This window comes from Phyllobates terribilis, unplaced genomic scaffold (genome assembly GCF_046119375.1).
Source record: "Phyllobates terribilis strain yellow unplaced genomic scaffold, ASM4611937v1 Scaffold_241__1_contigs__length_2998254, whole genome shotgun sequence".
In the NCBI taxonomy this organism is placed as follows: Eukaryota; Metazoa; Chordata; class Amphibia; order Anura; family Dendrobatidae; genus Phyllobates; species Phyllobates terribilis.
In genome coordinates, this window is record NW_027363001.1 from 1460845 (window position 1) to 1485147 (window position 24303).

Here is a 24303-nt window from a genome sequence, read left to right on the forward strand (position 1 = left end):
CACATTATCCAGTGGTGTTTAATTTGCTTTTCTATTGAGGAAACAAAACCGTTTTAATAACGTTTTCCTTCTCTGGTATCTAGGAGCCATTTCAGCTATTTGTAAAGGGAATCTGTCAGCAGGTTTTTCTTGGCTATTCTGAGAGCAGCATGATGGGGTGAGCGCCACACTAGGAGTAGGACCACCGAGCCCAGAGCTATGGCAAGACGTGCAGACAATATATACCAGGTATGAATGAATCCAATACAACATTATTGTTACTTAGGAATTAACCTACTTGGATATAATACATCCCTTGATATGTATATACCAAAAGGTCATTATCTTGGGAATGCCTATATTGGCTTTTATTATTTGGGATTATATCCTTTTACTATGTGACCTAGGATATACTATCAGTATGCATTAGCACAATTGGAGCTACTACTATTTAGCCCTGGTGTCTCTGCAATTCAAATATTTACATTATACCTCCTCACTATTACATGGTATTACTATATATATGTGTGTGTGCTCTTTTCTTTGCCGCCATGTACCCAAATTATTATAATAAAGGTCTTTTTTAACACATTGACCCCTTGTCGGATGTACTATATATTGGTTGTTGTTGAGAGCAGCATGATGTAGAGACAAAGACCCTGATTCTAGGGACGTCTCACTTACAGGGCTGCTTGTTGTAGTTTTGATAAAAATCACACTTTTATTAGCAGAAGATTATCACTAGAGGACTAGTAAACCTGCTGCCAGGTAGTCCAACCACGCCCCCCACCACTGATTGGCAGTTTAAATACAGTGTACACAGAAAGCTGCCAATCAGAGGTGTGGGTGGAGTTATTATACAGAGCTCAGCATTCAGAGATCTGCATGAGAAAAAAAAACCTGCAATTTTATCAAAATAACACCAAGCAGCCCAGTAAGTGATACATCGTTGGAATCAGGGCCTCGGATTATGCTGCTCTCAAATGGGATAGCAAAAACCTGCTGACATATTCCATTTAAAGGGGCAGCTGCTACTAAATCCAGACATGGTGCAAAATGTAAATTCTGCTGCAGATTTACTGCTGTAGATTTTTAATTCCTAAAAATCCCTGTAGATTCAGAGGATCTCAACCTTTTCAATGCAAATTATTTTCAAGACTTATTCACAGATATTATGAAATATTACAGTAGAAATAAAAAAAAAAAAACACAATACCTAAACCCCTTCCTTGGGAAAAATATACGGCAAGTATAAGAAAGACAAAAATTTATTCTGGAGTCATATTGAAGTGTAAATAGAATTGTAACCATACAATGTAAACAGCAGCAAATGTAAGTAGGATCCACTGGATCTATATAAGAGGAACGCTTTCCAAAGCTGATCTTCTGAGCCCACCGCTATGCTGGCTGGACCGGCATTGTGATCGTCAGCACCTGGAATATATACGTCACGTTTTACTGCAGCTCATAGAACCAAATGATAAGACGCAGAGCAGTGCGAGGCTTGTGACTCGCTATACACAAAATATACGACATGTTTGATGAATGGCATAAAGGAAAGCCGATGCATTCAGATGTCTCTGGGCAACTATATGTTGTGATAGATAAGTTCCTGTCAGGGTGAGGGGCAGCATCCTATCTGCTCACTCATCATGACAGGTTTACAACATGTTGACTCATGGACGTGATCAGTCAGTCAATCAATGACATAGATGAACGTTCTTGATTCCGACAGGTAGGTCAGAGATGTCCGTCTCAAACAGTTTACCTTCACCCATCTAGGATGGATGGCTGCTGACATCGTTGGCCATTATGTCCATACGCAATTATTATCCGCTAATTGTGATGTACAGTACAAATTTATATTGTGGTACCATGTTAGCCAGAAAATTTGATGGAAATAATTTTATGCCCAAAAATGGCAAAAGTATTCTCGGAGTGATACCTTCTTCAGGCAGGATTACAAATGTTAAGAATTCATTTGTAATATTGCCTGAAGAAGGAGCATCTGTGCTCTGAAAGCTTGCATATATTTTTTTTTTCTGGTTAGCCAATAAAGGTATCACTCCAAGAATACTTTTGCCATTTTTGGGCATAAAAGTATTCACATAGAATTATCCACTAATTAAAATAATTTATTTTTGGTAAATAAATGTATACATTTTTTAAAATTTTATTTTATACATTTTCTCAGAGAACCTCTTTAAGAAGGAGATTTCAGAATGGGCTAGAAGACATGTCCAGCTTTGCTTAATTGTCTCACCTTACTGTCCTTGTTGAACTGAGCTCCACTTTGTTCTTGGATGATATTGTAAGGAATGAAGACGTCTAGATGATACAAATCGGGACGTCTGACTATTCTGTCTTCACCCAAGTCCAACACAAGAGATCTAGCAGAAGACTGTAAAGAGAAGACCAGCGTGGTAACAACGCTTATGTCGCTGAATGCTTCTGTACGGGAAAGAAAGTTGTAACCAACAAGTGCACAAAAATCTAAACTTTTATCTTGATACGTGGCCAACTAGAAGTTACTGTGTAGCTCCACACGTCTCAAAGATTAAATCTGACACGTGGAGGAACTGCTCACAGAAAAGGCTTCAAATATTTTTTAGGATTCACACCGCATTAAAAGGGGTTGTCCACCACTTTAATACTAATGGAATTTCCTTAGGATAGGTCATCAATATTAAAGTGCCAGACAACCCCTTTAAGTGAGGCATAATGAATGGTACCAGAATTTCAGATAATGTAGCCTTCATTAGGCAGAAGGCCCACTCGGTTATATGAAGAAATCTGGGGTCCCCAAAAGCAAACCCAGTAATCACCAGATTCCCGTGTGGTGACTACTTAATCTGCTTTTTGGGAAGACCAGAACTGACCCCTATATTTAACCAAGTGGGTCCCCTTAAGCTACATTATCCTGTCTGATGAAGGCTACATTAGCTGAAACATTCTTAATCTTCATTATGCCTCATTTAACGCAATGTGAATCATGGACATGAGAAAAATCAAATTAAAAAATAAATACATTTAAAGCATTTTCTGTGCGATTCCTCCAAATGTCGCATTAATATAGAAAAAATAAAGAGCGGCGTGTTCTACACTATTGCAACAAGCCTCTTTCATCATTTATATCATCATTATAACATCATTTATATGCACCAGCACCATGGAATCAATGGCACTATATAATTAAATAATAATAATAATAATATATACATCTTCCCACCAGCTTGTTTTCCCTCTATCTCCTCTCTGGATCTATGAAGCCAGAACTGTCAAAGAAGAGGTGATGGTGGAGATGGAGGGGAAACAAGCAGGGGGGAAGGCTTATATAAATGACTGGTCCCGCCGTGAAGCACTGGGCGTCTGTGCTTGGTTTGAACAGTCGTTCTCTGCTGACAGAGTCGTTTACAGAGATCTTCTTTCCAATTCCAACAGCTTGCAAACAACCCACCATGGTATGAAAAAAAAATTATATCATCATCATCCAGCAAATGTGTCACAGCTGCCAGCAATTGGCTACTGTGGACACATCAAAGCTGTGATGATAAAAGTTGGCAGAGGAGGACCGGTAGCACGAGGTTGGCACAGACTTTTAATAAGGGAAGACTTTTGGAAATCACATGAAATGCAAAAAGGTCACAATCCTAAACCACATCTGAGGGTCTCACCACTTTAGGTAAAGAGATTTCAGCCACCAGAAAACTTGGGTGTCCTACAGGAGGTTCCGCCACAATCATGTAATCTGGTTTCACGGGTGAACTGATAAAAAAAAGGAAGGCAGCAGTATATTGCAAGGGTACACCATCAATTTATGATCTGTTGGGGTCAATCTCTAATATAATAAAGGGGCACTGATGCTGGTAATGAGGAACAGCCCCTATCACAGTCATTCCCTGCACATTGGCATCATGGCCTCCACTGTGCAGCGGAACGACAGCATAGATCCAGCAAAGTGAATGGGCTTAGCTGCAGTTCTCCTGCATAGTGAATATCCGGGTAGCTGCCCCACACCAGCATATTCTTTAAAAAGGGCAGCGGGGTTACTTCCAGGCTGCAGCCCCCTTATTCTTGGAGTCCAAGAAGTTGGATATCCTATATCTTTTGTAAGATGGGATTCTAAAAAAAGTAAATGCAGGCATTAAACCTCAAAGTAACCCAAACCTTTCAACTTCTGAGATGAGGGACTTGCTTGGAGTTAGCTGGGAGGGTCTGTAGGAAAAAAATAAAGAACATAAAGGCATAATAGTTAAAACAAAAAAAAAACAATGTCCACATTGTTCTTGCACCATAACAAGCCATTCTGCAACTTCCCCCATCTGTTGGGTTTAACCCATCACCACGAGGAGTGGCGCTCCCCCATCTGTTGGGTGTAACCCATCACCATGAGGAGTGGCGCTCCCCCATCTGTTGGGTGTAACCTATCACCATGAGGAGTGGCGCTGCCGCTTCTGTTGGGTATAACCTATCACCAGGAGGAGTGGCGCTCTTCATACTTTGTGTACCTAGAGGAAATGTGGTATTATAAGACATCCAATCAATTGAATGGCCGACCATGTACTGCATGGATGAGCGAGGAACATCAGAGAAGAAGCCGCCGATGCTCAACAGCAGCCTACTCTGTCGTCTTTTACAGACTGTATGCCATAGACTTGTACCTTAGAGTTTGGACTTACCCCATTGTGTCCATTTCCTGAATCATCGGTTTTGATTTGGTTCTGATATTCTGTTCAAAAATGGATCCCAGGAACTTCCGATTTTTCGGCATTTTCCACTCTGAAGGGAAACCATAGATGATTAACAGGGTCGGACTGGAACTGAAACTCAGCTCTGGCATGTGAGAGCACGCAGGCCCGCCCGACGCGCGTTAAATTTGAAATATTTTCGTCAATTATTTGGGTATATGTCACAATAAAAATTGCTGCAAACTGCACTTTATCATCGATAGACAAAAACTGACATAATGTAAAATATAAACTTCCCTCCAGGAAAATGTTAATTTCTTTCAACTGGAGGGACGGACATATTTGTAATATAGAGCTCCATGTTCCCAAAAACGCTATGTTTGATAGTACCAGGAAAAGCAGGAAAAGTGAATCCTTGCAGATTTGAAGCAGTTTCATGTCTATTCTTTCAGTATTTTTGCAGCGTTTCTAAAGAACGGGACAAAAAAAATCTCAAAAAACGCAATATCAAGGGGATTTTCCTGCTGAGCGACATGTTTTTTGTGCAGAAATGTTCTTCCCTTTCTTTTTTGTTTATATTTTGTGTTATACACTAGTGGCCAAAATTGAGGCAACACTTTCAGTTTTTCACCATGACCAATATTTAATGGAAGTTTTCACTGACCTACTTACTTGTACACACGCCCTCTTCTGCGATATGTATTCTATGTTGGTTTATAGTGACCTGGGTGTGATTTAAGACAGATATTGTGCGATTAAAATGCGGTTTTTATATTTTAAAGCCAGTTTGTCATCAGAAGGTAAGCAATTACATGTATTCGTTCTCAAAGTGTGTAAGCGGTTTCAAGAGACTGGTTCGATAAAGAATAAACCAGGTAGAGAAAGGAAGAAGGCTACAACTCCTCAGACTGATAGAAGAATTGTTAGAATCACCCTAAATAACAGGGAATAAACTGCTGTTAACATCAACAAGGAGCTTATCAACACCGGAGTGACAGTGTCTGATCGGATGGTTCGACGACGACTGGTAAACGCGGGGTTAAGAGCCAGAATACCAGGTAAAAAGCCATTTTTGAATGCCTCACAGCGTCAGAAACGTCTGCAGGGGCCAAAGAACATTGTAAATGGACCATTGAACAATGGAGAAATGTTATATGGAGCGATGAGACACGCATATCCATCTTTGGCAGCGACGGTGTCCGCTACGTTCGACGACGACCTGGAGAGGACTGGTTGCCAGAGGGTACAGTACCCACCATGAAGCCTCCTCTGAGTGTTATGGTAGGGGGCTGCGTGTCCAGAGATGCAGGTGGTAGGCTGCAGGTAATTGAAGAAACAGTTAATGCTGAAAAGTACGTCAAGGAAGTCCTTCAGCCTAAACTCATTCCTTCGGCACATGATGTATTTAGTGAAGGGACACCGTTTATTTTAAGATGGAGCCCCATGCCATACAGCTAAAAAATGTCTCTCTTGGTTCAAGGACAAAAATGTCCAGCTATTGAATTGGCCAGGAAACAGCCCAGATCTCAATCCTATTGAGAATCTCTGGGCTCGCCTCAAAAGAGCGGTGTCAAAACAGCGGGCTTCACACAAGCAGGAACTCATTGCAGCCATCATCAAATCATGGCTTCATATCATCACACCATCTGATTTACACAAACTGGTAGATAGCATGCCAAGTAGATGCCAGGCAGTCATCAAGGCCGAGGGCTGTCCAACTGAGTATTAACATTTAGTGTTAGATATGAAAATAGGACAAATCAATGGCTTTTCTCCCACAGTCATCTGAGTGACAATAGTGTCCAATTTGTTGACAAATGAACAAATTTCCTGCTAATATTGTGTTTCTATATGAGATTTTATTTCTACTTAAAAACTTTACTGTGAAATCAAAAACATTCATGAAATTTGTATTTGTATTGGCAAAATGCTAAAAATTTATAAATCTTGGGGGTGTTGCCTCAATTTTGGCCACTAGTGTATAGAGTTCCTCAGTATATTTATATGTTGTCCCCCATCACCTTTTTCATCTCTCCTTACAAGTATGCCTTGTATCTTAGCTAAAACATGGTAGTAAGTAGCATATTAAACCCTTTTATAATGGGCAGTGTAGAATCGCTGCATATTTCAGGGTTATGCGCTCCTGAGGACTCATTAGTGCTGCCCTCCTCAGGCGAAACCTGGTTGTGACCTCGTATAATATGGGGCTAGCCGGTCTCACCTACCAGTTTGAGTCAAAAACCCTTTTTCGTTTGCTTTGATGTTTTACTCATTATTTATTACGTTTACACCCCAAATCTCTGCTAATCCTGGAGATCAAACCTATGAAAGCAATTTATGAATGATCGTAACACCTCTATGAAGGGTAATTATCATCTCCTTCATAAATATACATTTATATGTATAAATACATATGTGGTCAATGCATAGTACTGGCACATGACTTATCACTTTCCAGGACCTTACAAAGCACCAGGAACATTCATAACAAGCGGAGGAGAAGCGATTCTGGCAACTTAATAGGAAAGGATTCTTTACAGTTAGAGCAGTCAGACTGTGGAATGCCAACCACAAGATATAGTAATGGCAGATAGTATAACAGCATTTATAGAAGGGCTGGATACTTTTTTAACAAAACATGACATTGTGGGTTATAAATAATCTAGTAAAAAGAAAATGGATAACTTTGGAGATAGACCAAGGACATTAAAGTTCAAACTTTTTCAACCTATGTAACTATGCAAGTATGCAGAATGCACATTAGGAAAATGCTTGAAATGCAATTCCCTATAATATTATTTTACAAGTAATTTCCTCTTAATTTTCTGCTTTGTAAAGTGCTAGTTATAAGCCCAATCTATGGATCTAAAAAGTGCAAAACACTCCTGAAACACTTGTACGTATGTTCTATAATCTATGTTTCTTATGGTGCCTAAGGGAAGCCGTAATGATAAGACTCCTGCTTGGTAACAAGTGCAGTTATTTGCCTCCATAATGAAAATGAATTACCAATGATGAAAGGGTTAATACTTGGACCCTGCATCAGTAATAGCCCTTGTAGTAATCATGACAACTATTGTGAGGGCATAAACAAGTGTCATAAAGAAGATTCCATAAAAGAATGCCGCGCTGCCACGATCAGCGCCATTACTGATGATGCGCCTGAGGACCTTGAGCTTGACCACCCCACGTAATGTGCCAACGTTGGTGTAATTTGGAGGTTCTAGCAGGGAAAGGGGTTGTCTTCTTAGACACCCCGGGGGGAAGGGAAGGTAACAGAACGGGGGGTCCCCAAAACAGGATCCCCTTCTGTTACTATGTACAAACAGCTGCTCTTCTTTGGGAGTTCATGGATGGATCCTTGACTTTAATGGGTGATAAATTGGGAGGGGGAGGGGATACTCATCCTATTAGGGGTTATCCATAATGAGCAACCCCTGTAACCAAGTACCCAACTTCTTGAGAGACGGAGCTGGATCTGTAAGGGAGAAGTGGTAGATAAATCTGGGAAATCAGATCAACTAAATTCGTTCCAGCAACAAATGTGGTGACAGATATCGCAGCCAGATCTCTCCCACATCCAGTTTATCACATTAATAGTCTATATTTGTTATGTCGTTCTCTGTAAATATGTAGAAATTCTAAAACTCCGTCATATATCGGCACTAACTCTCTAAGCCCAAGGGAAGGGCAGCCCTCCAGCCATGGTTCCCTAGAGGTTTCCTCCACATGGGTTTTTCCTCTCCTGAGTGCTGGAGGGTGACTCTTCGTGAGTCGAGGGTTGTGCCATTTTCGGTGTCATGTAAATTTAAATAAAGTTGAGAACGTTTGACACCTAATTGCAATGCTTTGTGTATTTATTTTGTATGTGTCTGATTCATTTTGTTTGGGAGTCGGGGTCCATCACACTTCACTGAGTCATACGTCTGGACATCTGCTGCCAGCAGTTTTGCCCCAGGGGTTGCCCCTGCTCTGGGGAGTTTGATGGAGCAGAGAAGACAAGAATTATAGCACTCATCCTCAGAATAAGGACTTCTATTACAGTACTACAAGCAGCTTCCTCGCCTCATTCACACAGTGAGTATTTTGGGCACTAATTTACATCAGTATTTGTAAGCTGAAAACCAGAGGGGAACAAACACAGTGAAAAATAGTAACTGAAACACTTTCACCTCTTCTGTTTTGGATCCACTCTTGGCATCTGCTAACAAATACTGATGCAAAATATCGCCATGGAAGTGCCCTAAATTCTTACTGACTGATTTGACTGTTTGAGTTGCAGTCAAGCAACAGAGGTTGCAAGCGTTAAAGGAGTTTTCTGGTATCAAAAACCCCTGTCCCCCTTGCCATTTTTCTCTATCCTGAACCTGTGCTGCCTGCCCCGATCTCAGACTGTCTGACCTAGTCCTTGTCTTCGCTCTCCTGTGTCTGGTACCCTGGTACCTCCGGAATGCTGCTACAGTCCCGGGGACTGCCCTGAAGTGGTACCTGGTGTCTATCGGCGGCCCAGTCTATCCTCACCGCCAGAGGTTCTAGTGGAGACCCAGTAGACACCTAATCACAACCCTCCCGTGGGGCAGTGGGTCCATATCCACCAGTGTTGCACCCACATAGCAAATGTGGTACCAATATTCAAGAAGGGGATAACATCTGAGCCTGGAATTTATAGACCGGTAAGTTTAACTTGTACTGTGGGCAACATCTTTGAGGGTTTTCTAAGAGATACTAACCTGGAGCACCTCAATAAGAATAACCTAAACATATGATTATGAGGGATCTGTCCTGCAAACTAATCTGAAAAGATTCTATGGGGAGGTAAGTTCTAGGTTGGACCAGGGAAACTTAGTGGATGTTGTCTATCTGGACTTTTCAAAGGCATTTGATACGGTGCCATACAACAGGTTGGTACATAAAAATTTTCAATATATTATATGGTAAACTTGCTCCACGAAAGAACAAGTCCTTGTGTGGTCGATGGAAAAAGCAAGGAAAATATCAGTGATGCGGTCGTTACCTCTTGACAGCTCCATTTGGTACTTGTTCTCTAGTCCCTCCATGGCCACGGTGATAAAAAATTCCCTGAAAAGCTCATTATTCTAATAAAAAAATACAAAGTAAGGAGCTGACACAAAGGAGAGCAGACAACTCGTATGTCAAAATAAGCAATTGCAGTTACCTTAATTTTCTCAAAGAAGGTGCCATTAATCACTATGTCGTATGCAGTGCAGCCGCATCCACCTGTAGGACAAAGTGCACCAGGACTTAGATACTTTGCGGTGCCGACTCAATCCATTGACCTTAGTAGGGCTGCTATGAATAAGTGGTATAAGTTCTTAAAGGGGAATCCAAGTAGTGGACAATCCCTTTAAGTCCCAAATCTAAACCAAAAAAGTTCAAAAGTTAACAACAAGATGTCAAACTTTATTCCGCAGACTGGAAGTGGACCTACCAGAACCTGTGGAGATGGCACCTTTGACCATTGAGGATTAGTAAGTTGTAATACTTGCTATTTTAACCCCTTTAAGGATATCTCTGGACTACCCCTTTAAAAAGAGACGCGCTGTATTAAAAAAAACCGTACTATTATCAACTTCAACGTGGGGCTCTCCAAGGCTCATGGGGACTCGATAGCCAGAGGGATCATCAGATTCCAGGATGCTGACTAACTCCTGCTCCGTCAGGTCCGGGGACGCTGGGATCTGGTTCGACTTGCAGATGTTAATAAAGATTTTGGTATTTTTGGATGTGTGAGTTTTAATGCAGAAACCTAACACAGAAATAAAAACAAAAAGTGAACAAAAATACAATAAAATTGGCAAAAGCCAAGCAGCATTTACATGTAACCAACTGTATAAGAAAAAACGATGTGACCCCCCACGTTGGTTGCATCATGTGACCGTTGCAGTCAATAAGACCCCACTGCCCCACTGTGGTATCTGTCACATAATATGCACAAAGTAATCTGGATAATAATCAGAGGACGCCCATCTCACCCGATTGGGGTCTGATCTGTCTGCTTTCTGGTAAGTTCGGTATTCTGCTCTCCATCTCCTGTTTGGCCTGAAATGAGGCAACAAGTGAGAATCAGTGAGTAACATGAACAGGATGGTTCTGCAAACTGATTTTTCCTGCACCAAAATAGTACAACTGTGAGGGGTCTAAAGCCAACAATACACATTAGGTAAATGTTGGAGACTGCAGCGCCCCCGGTGGCTGACGGAGGAGACATTCACCCGGTGATTGCTGGCCTCTCCAATTCATCTTTCGTACCTTCATCAGCATCTGTTCATACAGCGCTTCCTCCATGTTTGTGTTCATTTCTGCAGACAGCAGCGACTTGTCAGACGCCATTTTTTCGGTCAAAGACAGAAGCTCAGGGATCTTGTTTTATAAGAGAAAACCTGAAAAATGAAAATATGTATTAATCTTCTCCACAGACAACGACAAGGGGAGAGTGCGGGAGCCTGACAGCCCATGGCACGACGGGGTGCGGGAGACTGACAGCCCAGGGCACGAGGGGGTGCGGGAGCCTGACAGCCCACGACACGAGGGGGTGCGGGACCTTGCCAGCCAACGACACGAGGGGGTGCGGGAGCCTGACAGCCCACGTCACGACGGGGTGCGGGAGACTGACAGCCCAGGGCAAGAGGGGGTGCGGGAGCCTGACAGCCCACGGCACGAGGGGGTGCGGGAGCCTGACAGCCCACGACACGAGGGGGTGCGGAAGCCTGACAGCCCACGACACGAGGGGGTGTGGGAGCCTGACGGCCTACGGCACGAGGGGGTGCGGAAGCCTGACAGCCCACGACACCAGGGGGTGCAGGAGCCTGACAGACCACGACACCAGGGGGTGCGGGAGCCTGACAGCCCATGGCACGAGGGGGCGCGGGAGCCCCACTGCCCACGACACCAGGGGGTGCGGGAGCCTGACAGCCCACGACACCAGGGGGTGCGGGAGCCTGACAGCCCACGGCACGATGGGGCGCAGTAGCCTGACAGCCCACGACACGAGGGGGTGCGGGAGCCTGACAGCTCACGACATGAGGGGGTGTGGGAGCCTGACAGCCCACGACACGAGGGGGTGTGGGAGCCTGACAGCCCCCGACAAGAGGGGGTGCGGGAGCCTGACAGCCCACGACACGAGGGGGTGCGGGAGCCTGACAGCCCATGACACAAGGGGGTGCGGGAGCCCGACAGCCCACGACATGAAGGGTGCGGGAGCCCGACAGCCCACGACACGAGGGGGTGCGGGAGCCCGACAGCCCACGACACGAGGGGGTGCGGGAGCCCGACAGCCCACGACACGAGGGGGTGCGGGAGCCCGACAGCCCACGACACGAGGGGATGCGGGAGCCCGACAGCCCACGACACGAGGGGGTGCGGGAGCCCGACAGCCCACAACACCAGGGGGTGCGGGAGCCCGACAGCCCACGACACGAGGGGGTGCGGGAGCCCGACAGCCCACGACACGAGGGGGTGCGGGAGCCCGACAGCCCACGACACGAGGGGGTGTGGGAGCCCGACAGCCCACGACACGAAGGGGTGCGGGAGCCCGACAGCCCACGACACCAGGGGGTGCGGGAGCCCGACAGCCCACGACACCAGGGGGTGCGGGAGCCCGACAGCCCACGACACCAGGGGGTGCGGGAGCACGACAGCCCATGACACCAGGGGGTGCGGGAGCCTGACAGCCCACGACACCAGGGGGTGCGGGAGCCTGACAGCCCACGGCACGATGGGGCGCAGTAGCCTGACAGCCCACGACACGAGGGGGTGCGGGAGCCTGACAGCTCACGACATGAGGGGGTGTGGGAGCCTGACAGCCCACGACACGAGGGGGTGTGGGAGCCTGACAGCCCCCGACAAGAGGGGGTGCGGGAGCCTGACAGCCCACGACACGAGGGGGTGCGGGAGCCTGACAGCCCATGACACGAGGGGGTGCGGGAGCCCGACAGCCCACGACATGAAGGGTGCGGGAGCCCGACAGCCCACGACACGAGGGGGTGCGGGAGCCCGACAGCCCACGACACGAGGGGGTGCGGGAGCCCGACAGCCCACGACACGAGGGGGTGCGGGAGCCCGACAGCCCACGACACGAGGGGATGCGGGAGCCCGACAGCCCACGACACGAGGGGGTGTGGGAGCCCGACAGCCCACGACACCAGGGGGTGCGGGAGCCCGACAGCCCACGACACGAGGGGGTGCGGGAGCCCGACAGCCCACGACACGAGGGGGTGCGGGAGCCCGACAGCCCACGACACGAGGGGGTGTGGGAGCCCGACAGCCCACGACACGAAGGGGTGCGGGAGCCCGACAGCCCACGACACCAGGGGGTGCGGGAGCCCGACAGCCCACGACACCAGGGGGTGCGGGAGCCCGACAGCCCATGACACCAGGGGGTGCCTGAGCCTGACAATATTGGGAGTGGGATTCTGCACACCTACAGCTAGCTACTTATTGTCCTGAATGTAGTAATCACCTTGGCACATTCCCATCTTCTTACCTGTAGTACAGACGCCAAACACCACTACTCTGACTGCAATCACCCAGCTACAGCGTCACCACGCCTCAGCAACAGGGGAGCGTCTAGATTGGAGTTGATTTCTTGAGGGTGAGGAGTGATTTTATGGAATCATGACGTCACCGGAAGGGGCGGGGCCTTCTCAGTCCAGTGGACACTATTCCACCTGCAGCTGCAGCAGTGCGCACATTGTGCCGGGACAGGAGGACTGGTGATGAGGAGCTCGTGTTCAGCGTTGTGCTGTGAGGACTGAGGCGGGGAGAACTGACCATGTGAATAAATGCTGTGCTGGCATAAAGGGGGGTGGTGTGAGGGGCATCCAGGGGGCTGTGTGGGTGGTGTGAGGGGGCCAGGAGTGGATTAAGAGTGGCAAGGGCCCAGGACACACACACACCTGATGTATCATGTGACATGTCACATGATCCCCTGTGATAGATCATATGATAGTTCACGTGAAATTAATTTGGCACAATATTAATTATAATAATTTTTTTTAGGCTGTGTGCCCACTATTCGCTTTTTAAGCGTTTCCGCAGCGGCAATTCCGCTGCAGAAACGCTTAAAAATGCTTGGTAGAAGGTCTGCCATGTTCCCCAATGATAATCCGCATGTGCTGTGCACATGCGGAAATTTCCGCTGCGGATTATCATTGCGGAAAAATCCGCAGCACTACCAATTATTCTGCGGAAGTGCGGCGAAAAGAGGGATTGGAAAAGCGGATGCCTGGTGTGTTTGGAACCATACTTTGAAGCATTGTGGAACCTCTGTGATTTGTCCTGGACAGTTACCTATTGAGGGATTTAAAGGAAACATCGCCCAAGGCATCTACCGTGACCTCAGATGGACTAGAGATCAGATAAGTCCATTTCTCTTTTTTGGTGTTTTGAACACTATTTCTGTCATGTAATGGTACTCATTTGTATAAGTGGGTGATTGCTGCTCTTATCTATCTACCTACAGTACAGACCAAATTTTTTGACACACCTTCTCATTTAAAGATTTTTCTGTATTTTCATGACTATGAAAATTGTACATTTACACTGAAGGCATCAAAACTATGAATTAACACATGTGGAATTATATACTTAACAAAAAATTGTGAAACAACTGAAAATATATCTTATATTCTAGGTTCTTCAAAGTAGTCACCTTTTCCTTTGATGACTGCTTTGCACACTCTTGGAATTCTCTTGATGAGCTTCAAGAGGTAGTCACCGGAAATGGTTTTCACTTCACAGGTGTGCCCTGTCAGGTTTAATAAGTGGGATTTCTTGCCTTATAAATGGGGTTGGGACCATCAGTTGTGTTGTGCAGAAGTCTGGTGGATACACAGCTGATAGTCCTACTGAATAGACTGTTAGAATTTGTATTATGGCAAGAAAAAAGCAGCTAAGTAAAGAAAAACGAGTGGCCATCATTACTTTAAGAAATGAAGGTCAGTCAGTCCGAAAAATTGGGAAAACTTTGAAAGTGTCCCCAAGTGCAGTTGCAAAAACCATCAAGCGCTACAAAGAAACTGGCTCACATGAGGACCACCCCAGGAAAGGAAGACCAAGAGTCACCTCTGCTTCTGAGGATAAGTTTATCCGAGTCACCAGCCTCAGAAATCGCAGGTTAACAGCAGCTCAGATTAGAGACCAGGTCAATGCTACACAGAGTTCTAGCAGCAGACAAATCTCTTCAACAACTGTTAAGAGGAGACTTTGTGCAGTAGACCTTCATGGTAAAATAGCTGCTAGGAAACCATTGCTAAGGACAGGCAACAAGCAGAAGAGACTTGTTTGGGCTAAAGAACACAAGGAATGGACATTAGACCAGTGGAAATCTGTGCTTTGGTCTGATGAGTCCAATTTTGAGATCTTTGGTTCCAACCACCGTGTCTTTGTGCAACGCAGAAAAGGTGAACGGATGGACTCTACATGCCTGGTTCCCACCGTGAAGCATGGAGGAGGAGGTGTGATGGTGTGGGGGTGCTTTGCTGGTGACACTGTTGGGGATTTATTCAAAATTGAAGGCATACTGAACCAGCATGGCTACCACAGCATCTTGCAGCGGCATGCTATTCCATCCGGTTTGCGTTTAGTTGGACCATCATTTATTTTTCAAAAGGACAATGACCCCAAACACACCTCCAGGCTGTGTAAGGGCTATTTGACCAGGAGGGAGAGTGATGGGGTGCTACGCCAGATGACCTGGCCTCCACAGTCACCAGACCTGAACCCAACAATAAATACACAGAGGAATGGATCCCATAAATAATTTGTCAACAAATAAGGACCACCCCCCTAAATTTTTGCTCATATACAGTACAGACCAAAAGTTTGGACACACCTTCTCATTTAAAGATTTTTCTGTATTTTCATGACTATGAAAATTGTACATTCACACTGAAGGCATCAAAACTATGAATTAACACATGTGGAATTATATACTTAACAAAAAAGTGTGAAACAACTGAAAATATGTCTTATATTCTAGGTTCTTCAAAGTAGCCACCTTTTGCTTTGATGACTGCTTTGCACACTCTTGGCATTCTCTTGATGAGCTTCAAGAGGTAGTCACCGGAAATGGTCCTCAAACAATCTTGAAGGAGTTCCCAGAGATGCTTAGCACTTGTTGACCCTTTTGCCTTCACTCTGCGGTCCAGCTCACCCCAAACCATCTCGATTGGGTTCAGGTCTGGTGACTGTGGAGGCCAGGTCATCTGGCGTAGCACCCCATCACTCTCCTTCCTGGTCAAATAGCCCTTACACAGCCTGGAGGTGTGTTTGGGGTCATTGTCCTTTTGAAAAATAATTGATGGTCCAACTAAACACAAACCGAATGGAATAGCATGCCGCTGCAAGATGCTGTGGTAGCCATGCTGGTTCAGTATGCCTTCAATTTTGAATAAATCCCCAACAGTGTCACCAGCAAAGCACCATCACACCTCCTCCTCCATGCTTCACGGTGGGAACCAGGCATGTAGAGTCCATCCGTTCACCTTTTCTGCGTTGCACAAAGACACGGTGGTTGGAACCAAAGATCTCAAATTTGACTCATCAGACCGAAGCACAGATTTCCACTGGTCTAATGTCCATTCCTTGTGTTCTTTAGCCCAAACAAGTCTCTTCTGCTTGTTGCCTGTCCTTAGTGGTTTCCTAGCAGCTATTTTACCATGAAGGTCTACTGCACAAAGTCTCCTCTTAACAGTTGTTGAAGAGATGTGTCTGCTGCTAGAACTCTGTGTAGCATTGACCTGGTCTCTAATCTGAGCTGCTGTTAACCTGCGATTTCTGAGGCTGGTGACTCGGATAAACTTATCCTCAGAAGCAGAGGTGACTCTTGGTCTTCCTTTCCTGGGGTGGTCCTCATGTGAGCCAGTTTCTTTGTAGCGCTTGATGGTTTTTGCAACTGCACTTGGGGACACTTTCAAAGTTTTCCCAATTTTTCGGACTGACTGACCTTCATTTCTTAAAGTAATGATGGCCACTCGTTTTTCTTTACTTAGCTGCTTTTTTCTTACCATAATACAAATTCTAACAGTCTATTCAGTAGGACTATCAGCTGTGTATCCACCAGACTACTGCACAACACAACTGATGGTCCCAACCCCATTTATAAGGCAAGAAATCCCACTTATTAAACCTGAAAGGGCACACCTGTGAAGTGAAAACCATTTCTGGTGACTACCTCTTGAAGCTCATCAAGAGAATGCCAAGAGTGTGCAAAGCAGTCATCAAAGCAAAAGGTGGCTACTTTGAAGAACCTAGAATATAAGATATATTTTCAGTTGTTTCACACTTTTTTGTTAAGTATATAATTCCACATGTGTTAATTCATAGTTTTGATGCCTTCAGTGTGAATGTACAATTTTCATAGTCATGAAAATACAGAAAAATCTTTAAATGAGAAGGTGTGTCCAAACTTTTGGTCTGTACTGTAGGTAGATAGATAAGAGCAGCAATCACCCACTTATACAAATGAGTACCATTACATGACAGAAATACTGTTCAAAACACCAAAAAAGAGAAATGGACTTATCTGATCTCTAGTCCATCTGAGGTCACGGTAGATGCCTTGGGCGATGTTTCCTTTAAATCCCTCAATAGGTAACTGTCCAGGACAAATCACAGAGGTTCCACAATGTTTCAAAGTATGGTTCCAAACACACCAGGCATCCGCTTTTCCAATCGCTCAAAGAAATATAGGAATTGAAGCACTTATCCTGGGTGCACCTATTATGGTCTCTCTCCTCTAACATTTCCCTGTCCCCTGATGAGCCCCATATCGAGGAGGGGGTGAAACGCGTTGGGACTTTTGTTCTTTGCTGATGGCTATATATTTCTTTGAGGGATTGGAAAAGCGGATGTCTGGTGTGTTTGGAACCATACTTTGAAACATTGTAGAACCTCTGTGATTTGTCCTGGACAGTTACCTATTGAGGGATTTAAAAGAAACATCGCCCAAGGCATCTACCGTGACCTCAGATGGACTAGAGATCAGATAAGTCCATTTCTCTTTTTTGGTGTTTTGAACACTATTTCTGTCATGTAATGGTACTCATTTGTATAAGTGGGTGATTGCTGCTCTTATCTATCTACCTACAGTACAGACCAAATTTTTTGACACACCTTCTCATTTAAAGATTTTTCTGTATTTTCATGACTATGAAAATTGTACATTTACACTGAAGGCATCAAAACTATGAATTAACACATGTGGAATTATATACTTAACAAAAAAGTGTGAAACAACTGAAAATATATCTTATATTCTAGGTTCTTCAAAGTAGCCACCTTTTCCTTTGATGACTGCTTTGCACACTCTTGGAATTCTCTTGATGAGCTTCAAGAGGTAGTCACCGGAAATGGTTTTCACTTCACAGGTGTGCCCTGTCAGGTTTAATAAGTGGGATTTCTTGCCTTATAAATGGGGTTGGGACCATCAGTTGTGTTGTGCAGAAGTCTGGTGGATACACAGCTGATAGTCCTACTGAATAGACTGTTAGAATTTGTATTATGGCAAGAAAAAAGCAGCTAAGTAAAGAAAAACGAGTGGCCATCATTACTTTAAGAAATGAAGGTCAGTCAGTCCGAAAAATTGGGAAAACTTTGAAAGTGTCCCCAAGTGCAGTTGCAAAAACCATCAAGCGCTACAAAGAAACTGGCTTACATGAGGACCACCCCAGGAAAGGAAGACCAAGAGTCACCTCTGCTTCTGAGGATAAGTTTATCCGAGTCACCAGCCTCAGAAATCGCAGGTTAACAGCAGCTCAGATTAGAGACCAGGTCAATGCTACACAGAGTTCTAGCAGCAGACAAATCTCTTCAACAACTGTTAAGAGGAGACTTTGTGCAGTAGACCTTCATGGTAAAATAGCTGCTAGGAAACCATTGCTAAGGACAGGCAACAAGCAGAAGAGACTTGTTTGGGCTAAAGAACACAAGGAATGGACATTAGACCAGTGGAAATCTGTGCTTTGGTCTGATGAGTCCAAATTTGAGATCTTTGGTTCCAACCACCGTGTCTTTGTGCAACGCAGAAAAGGTGAACGGATGGACTCTACATGCCTGGTTCCCACCGTGAAGCATGGAGGAGGAGGTGTGATGGTGTGGGGGTGCTTTGCTGGTGACACTGTTGGGGATTTATTCAAAATTGAAGGCATACTGAACCAGCATGGCTACCACAGCATCTTGCAGCGGCATGCTATTCCATCCGGTTTGCGTTTAGTTGGACCATCATTTATTTTTCAAAAGGACAATGACCCCAAACACACCTCCAGGCTGTGTAAGGGCTATTTGACCAGGAGGGAGAGTGATGGGGTGCTACGCCAGATGACCTGGCCTCCACAGTCACCAGACCTGAACCCAACAATAAATACACAGAGGAATGGATCCCATAAATAATTTGTCAACAAATAAGGACCACCCCCCTAAATTTTTGCTCATATACAGTACAGACCAAAAGTTTGGACACACCTTCTCATTTAAAGATTTTTCTGTATTTTCATGACTATGAAAATTGTACATTCACACTGAAGGCATCAAAACTATGAATTAACACATGTGGAATTATATACTTAACAAAAAAGTGTGAAACAACTGAAAATATGTCTTATATTCTAGGTTCTTCAAAGTAGCCACCTTTTGCTTTGATGACTGCTTTGCACACTCTTGGCATTCTCTTGATGAGCTTCAAGAGGTAGTCACCGGAAATGGTCCTCAAACAATCTTGAAGGAGTTCCCAGAGATGCTTAGCACTTGTTGACCCTTTTGCCTTCACTCTGCGGTCCAGCTCACCCCAAACCATCTCGATTGGGTTCAGGTCTGGTGACTGTGGAGGCCAGGTCATCTGGCGTAGCACCCCATCACTCTCCTTCCTGGTCAAATAGCCCTTACCCAGCCTGGAGGTGTGTTTGGGGTCATTGTCCTTTTGAAAAATAATTGATGGTCCAACTAAACACAAACCGAATGGAATAGCATGCCGCTGCAAGATGCTGTGGTGGCCATGCTGGTTCAGTATGCCTTCAATTTTGAATAAATCCCCAACAGTGTCACCAGCAAAGCACCATCACACCTCCTCCTCCATGCTTCACGGTGGGAACCAGGCATGTAGAGTCCATCCGTTCACCTTTTCTGCGTTGCACAAAGACACGGTGGTTGGAACCAAATATCTCAAATTTGACTCATCAGACCGAAGCACAGATTTCCACTGGTCTAATGTCCATTCCTTGTGTTCTTTAGCCCAAACAAGTCTCTTCTGCTTGTTGCCTGTCCTTAGTGGTTTCCTAGCAGCTATTTTACCATGAAGGTCTACTGCACAAAGTCTCCTCTTAACAGTTGTTGAAGAGATGTGTCTGCTGCTAGAACTCTGTGTAGCATTGACCTGGTCTCTAATCTGAGCTGCTGTTAACCTGCGATTTCTGAGGCTGGTGACTCAGATAAACTTATCCTCAGAAGCAGAGGTGACTCTTGGTCTTCCTTTCCTGGGGTGGTCCTCATGTGAGCCAGTTTCTTTGTAGCGCTTGATGGTTTTTGCAACTGCACTTGGGGACACTTTCAAAGTTTTCCCAATTTTTCGGACTGACTGACCTTCATTTCTTAAAGTAATGATGGCCACTCGTTTTTCTTTACTTAGCTGCTTTTTTCTTACCATAATACAAATTCTAACAGTCTATTCAGTAGGACTATCAGCTGTGTATCCACCAGACTACTGCACAACACAACTGATGGTCCCAACCCCATTTATAAGGCAAGAAATCCCACTTATTAAACCTGACAGGGCACACCTGTGAAGTGAAAACCATTTCTGGTGACTACCTCTTGAAGCTCATCAAGAGAATGCCAAGAGTGTGCAAAGCAGTCATCAAAGCAAAAGGTGGCTACTTTGAAGAACCTAGAATATAAGATATATTTTCAGTTGTTTCACACTTTTTTGTTAAGTATATAATTCCACATGTGTTAATTCATAGTTTTGATGCCTTCAGTGTGAATGTACAATTTTCATAGTCATGAAAATACAGAAAAATCTTTAAATGAGAAGGTGTGTCCAAACTTTTGGTCTGTACTGTAGGTAGATAGATAAGAGCAGCAATCACCCACTTATACAAATGAGTACCATTACATGACAGAAATACTGTTCAAAACACCAAAAAAGAGAAATGGACTTATCTGATCTCTAGTCCATCTGAGGTCACGGTAGATGCCTTGGGCGATGTTTCCTTTAAATCCCTCAATAGGTAACTGTCCAGGACAAATCACAGAGGTTCCACAATGTTTCAAAGTATGGTTCCAAACACACCAGGCATCCGCTTTTCCAATCGCTCAAAGAAATATAGGAATGGAAGCACTTATCCTGGGTGCACCTATTATGGTCTCTCTCCTCTAACATTTCCCTGTCCCCTGATGAGCCCCATATCGAGGAGGGGGTGAAACGCGTTGGGACTTTTGTTCTTTGCTGATGGCTATATATTTCTTTGAGGGATTGGAAAAGCGGATGTCTGGTGTGTTTGGAACCATACTTTGAAACATTGTAGAACCTCTGTGATTTGTCCTGGACAGTTACCTATTGAGGGATTTAAAAGAAACATCGCCCAAGGCATCTACCGTGACCTCAGATGGACTAGAGATCAGATAAGTCCATTTCTCCTTTTTGGTGTTTTGACCAGTATTTCTGTCATGTAATGGTACTCATTTGTATAAGTGGGTGATTGCTGCTCTTATCTATCTACCTATATGAGCAAAAATTTAGAGGGGGTGGTCCTTATTTGTTGACAAATTATTTATGGGATCCATTCCTCTGTGTATTTATTTTTTTTTCCACTGACATAAATGTTGTGTGATTTTTTGATGCTTAGCATGTCAATTATGGCATGACTAGTATATACTGCTGGTCAATATGTTTATTGTTTGTGTGTGTGCTTAGGGATACGTAGGGATAAGCAAGGGACAGCCTCCGAGGAGCGGGGACACCAATCTGCACTACTAGGGTGAAAACACTCCGATGTTAGGGAGGGAGAGATACTCCACTAGGGCTGCTTAGGGCAAGTCTGTCTGTACTACCTACCACCCTTATTATCCATCCCTCATATGGTGCTTTTATTGATATGTGTAGTTAATTTTTGTCCTAGTTGTACTATTGAGTACACTTTTAAATGGCTTTGATAGCAGCCTTCAGCTCGTCATCGTTGTTGGGTCTGATGTCTCTCATCTTCCTCTTGACAATACCCCATAGATTCTCTATAATAGATTCTCTATGGGGTTAAGGTCAGGCGAGTTTGCTACCAACCAAGCACAGTGATACTGTTGTTTTTAAACCAGGTATTGGTACTTTTGGCAGTGTGGACAGGGGCCAAGTCCTGCTGGAGAATGACATTTCCATCTCCAAAAAGCTTGTCGGCAGAGGGAAGCATGAAGTGCTGTAAAATGTCCTGGTAGACGGCTGTGCTGACTTTGGTCTTGATAAAACACAGTGGACCTACACCAGCAGATGACATGGCTCCCCAAACCATCACCGATTGTGGAAACTTCACACTAGACCTCAAGCAGCTTGGATTGTGGGCTCTCCACTCTTCCTCCAGACTCTGAGACCTTGTGGAGTGTGTCAGTGACTGCCTTCTGGACATCTGTCAAGTCAGCAGTCTTCCCCATGATTGTGGAGCCTACTGAAACAGACTAAAGGACCTTGTTAAATGCTTAGGAAGCCTTTGCAGGTGTTTTTTGTTAATTATTCTAATTTATTGAGATAATGACTTTTGTGTTTTCATTGGCTGTAAGCCATAATCATCAACATTAACAGAAATAAACACTTGAAATAGATGACTCTGTCTGTAATGACTCTATATGAGTTTCACTTTTTGCATTGAAGAACTGAAATAAATTAACTTTTTGATGATATTCTAATTTAGTGAGATGCACCTGGATTATTAGAATTATCACACCAGTACACCTGTTTTCTCATTTGCAAGATTTAAGTAAACCTTGTATTATATCTTTTTCATTTGTGAATGTCCTTATACTTTCAAGCAGAACCTAGACACCCCACAATACAATAACCCATCGATCACTACAAGCCCTCCGTTTTCCATGGATATCCATATTATAGACTGAGTATACCTTTCTTATGCCTGAACTGCGCACCCCTCGGTGAAGACAGTGAGTTTTTTGGGGGCAGCTTATGGTCGTCTCAGGATATGAACACCCCCTGATCTGCTTGAAAATAGAACTGAAATAAAATGTTGAGAAAAAATGTCAAATATCACGTTGACCCTTCAAGTCACTGTCTTGTAAATCTTTATCACTTCTCCACAGAATAGGTGATTGGTCTGAAATCACTCAGGGGGTAAAGAGATTCTGTCATCACAGAATAACTAATCAAACCAATCGCAGCCCCTCAGTGTATCATGGCACCCTGTATTTTGATTGGCAGCTGTAGCTTTATAGACTCGAGTGGGGGTCTCAAACATTTGGCCACAGGGGCTGCTTCATGCAGGCCGCAGGCACCATACACCTGGAGGATTGTGGCACGTCAGCACTTTTTCAGTGGAACATATTGCAGGCGCCGTGCACAGACAAGCTCTTTGCTCAGCTCTACCAATGCCAACTGTGGGTCAATCACAGGCCAGCAGCGAATGTCCGCAGGGGACCAGGATGGGAACAGGACTAGAAGATGAGGATCAGGATGTGGTACCACATTTTTAATCTTGATTTCTTTTTGTGTTTCTTAAAGCCATAAAGTTGCCATTTGAAATGACTTTAGTTTTGTGCCATGTCTGTGATCTGCTTTTTTTCAACAACATTAAACAACTGAATGAACATCCTCCGAGCCCGGTGATTCCATAATTTTTGCCAGGTGTTGTAGAAAAGAAATATGGTGTCCCTGAAAATGGCACTTTGTCTTGCTAAGAATGAAGCACAACCCCCCTCACCCCACTCAAATTATTTATTTTTCTAGGTGCGGACAATTATACCCCATTAAGGCTCATACACCTCGACTAGAGAAAAGCAAGTATGTGGTAAAGTGCACTGAGCTGTCCGGCACAACAAGGGTGCACCGAGTGCCTGTACTACATTGGAGCCGTCTTTTTTTGTCTTTATGACAGAATCCCTTTGCAGAGTTACTATCCTTTAGGCAGAGTGCACGTGGTTATAATAATAGTCTAGCTAGTCCCATCCATAGACATGAGTGATCGTGTGCTTCTCACACATGCCTAACATAGCTGTTTTGCTGTTTATTTACCCCAATTTGATCAATAAATTAATGCAGAATAATGTTTACTGCTCATTTCCAAGGGATCTTGGTGCAAGCCCCCCAAAAAATGCTTCTGTGCGCAGGCACAATCATTATTATTTAGATACGTCCGTTAGGCAAGCTGTACTACTGTGCCCAGAAATCATGTACCTCACTGCAGCAACTCAGTTCTAGTCATCTCTGTAGTGAGACAGAATGGAGTTACTGTATAGAGAACATACTTATATTCCTTACAGTGCACAGACATCACGAGCCTCCATACAGCAACTCCAAGCTAGTCACCTCTGTAGTGAGACGGCTAGCATGGAGTTGCTGTACAAGGGGCGTCCTTATACACAGTACAGTGCACAGAGATCATGGACCTCAGTGCAGCAACTCCCATCT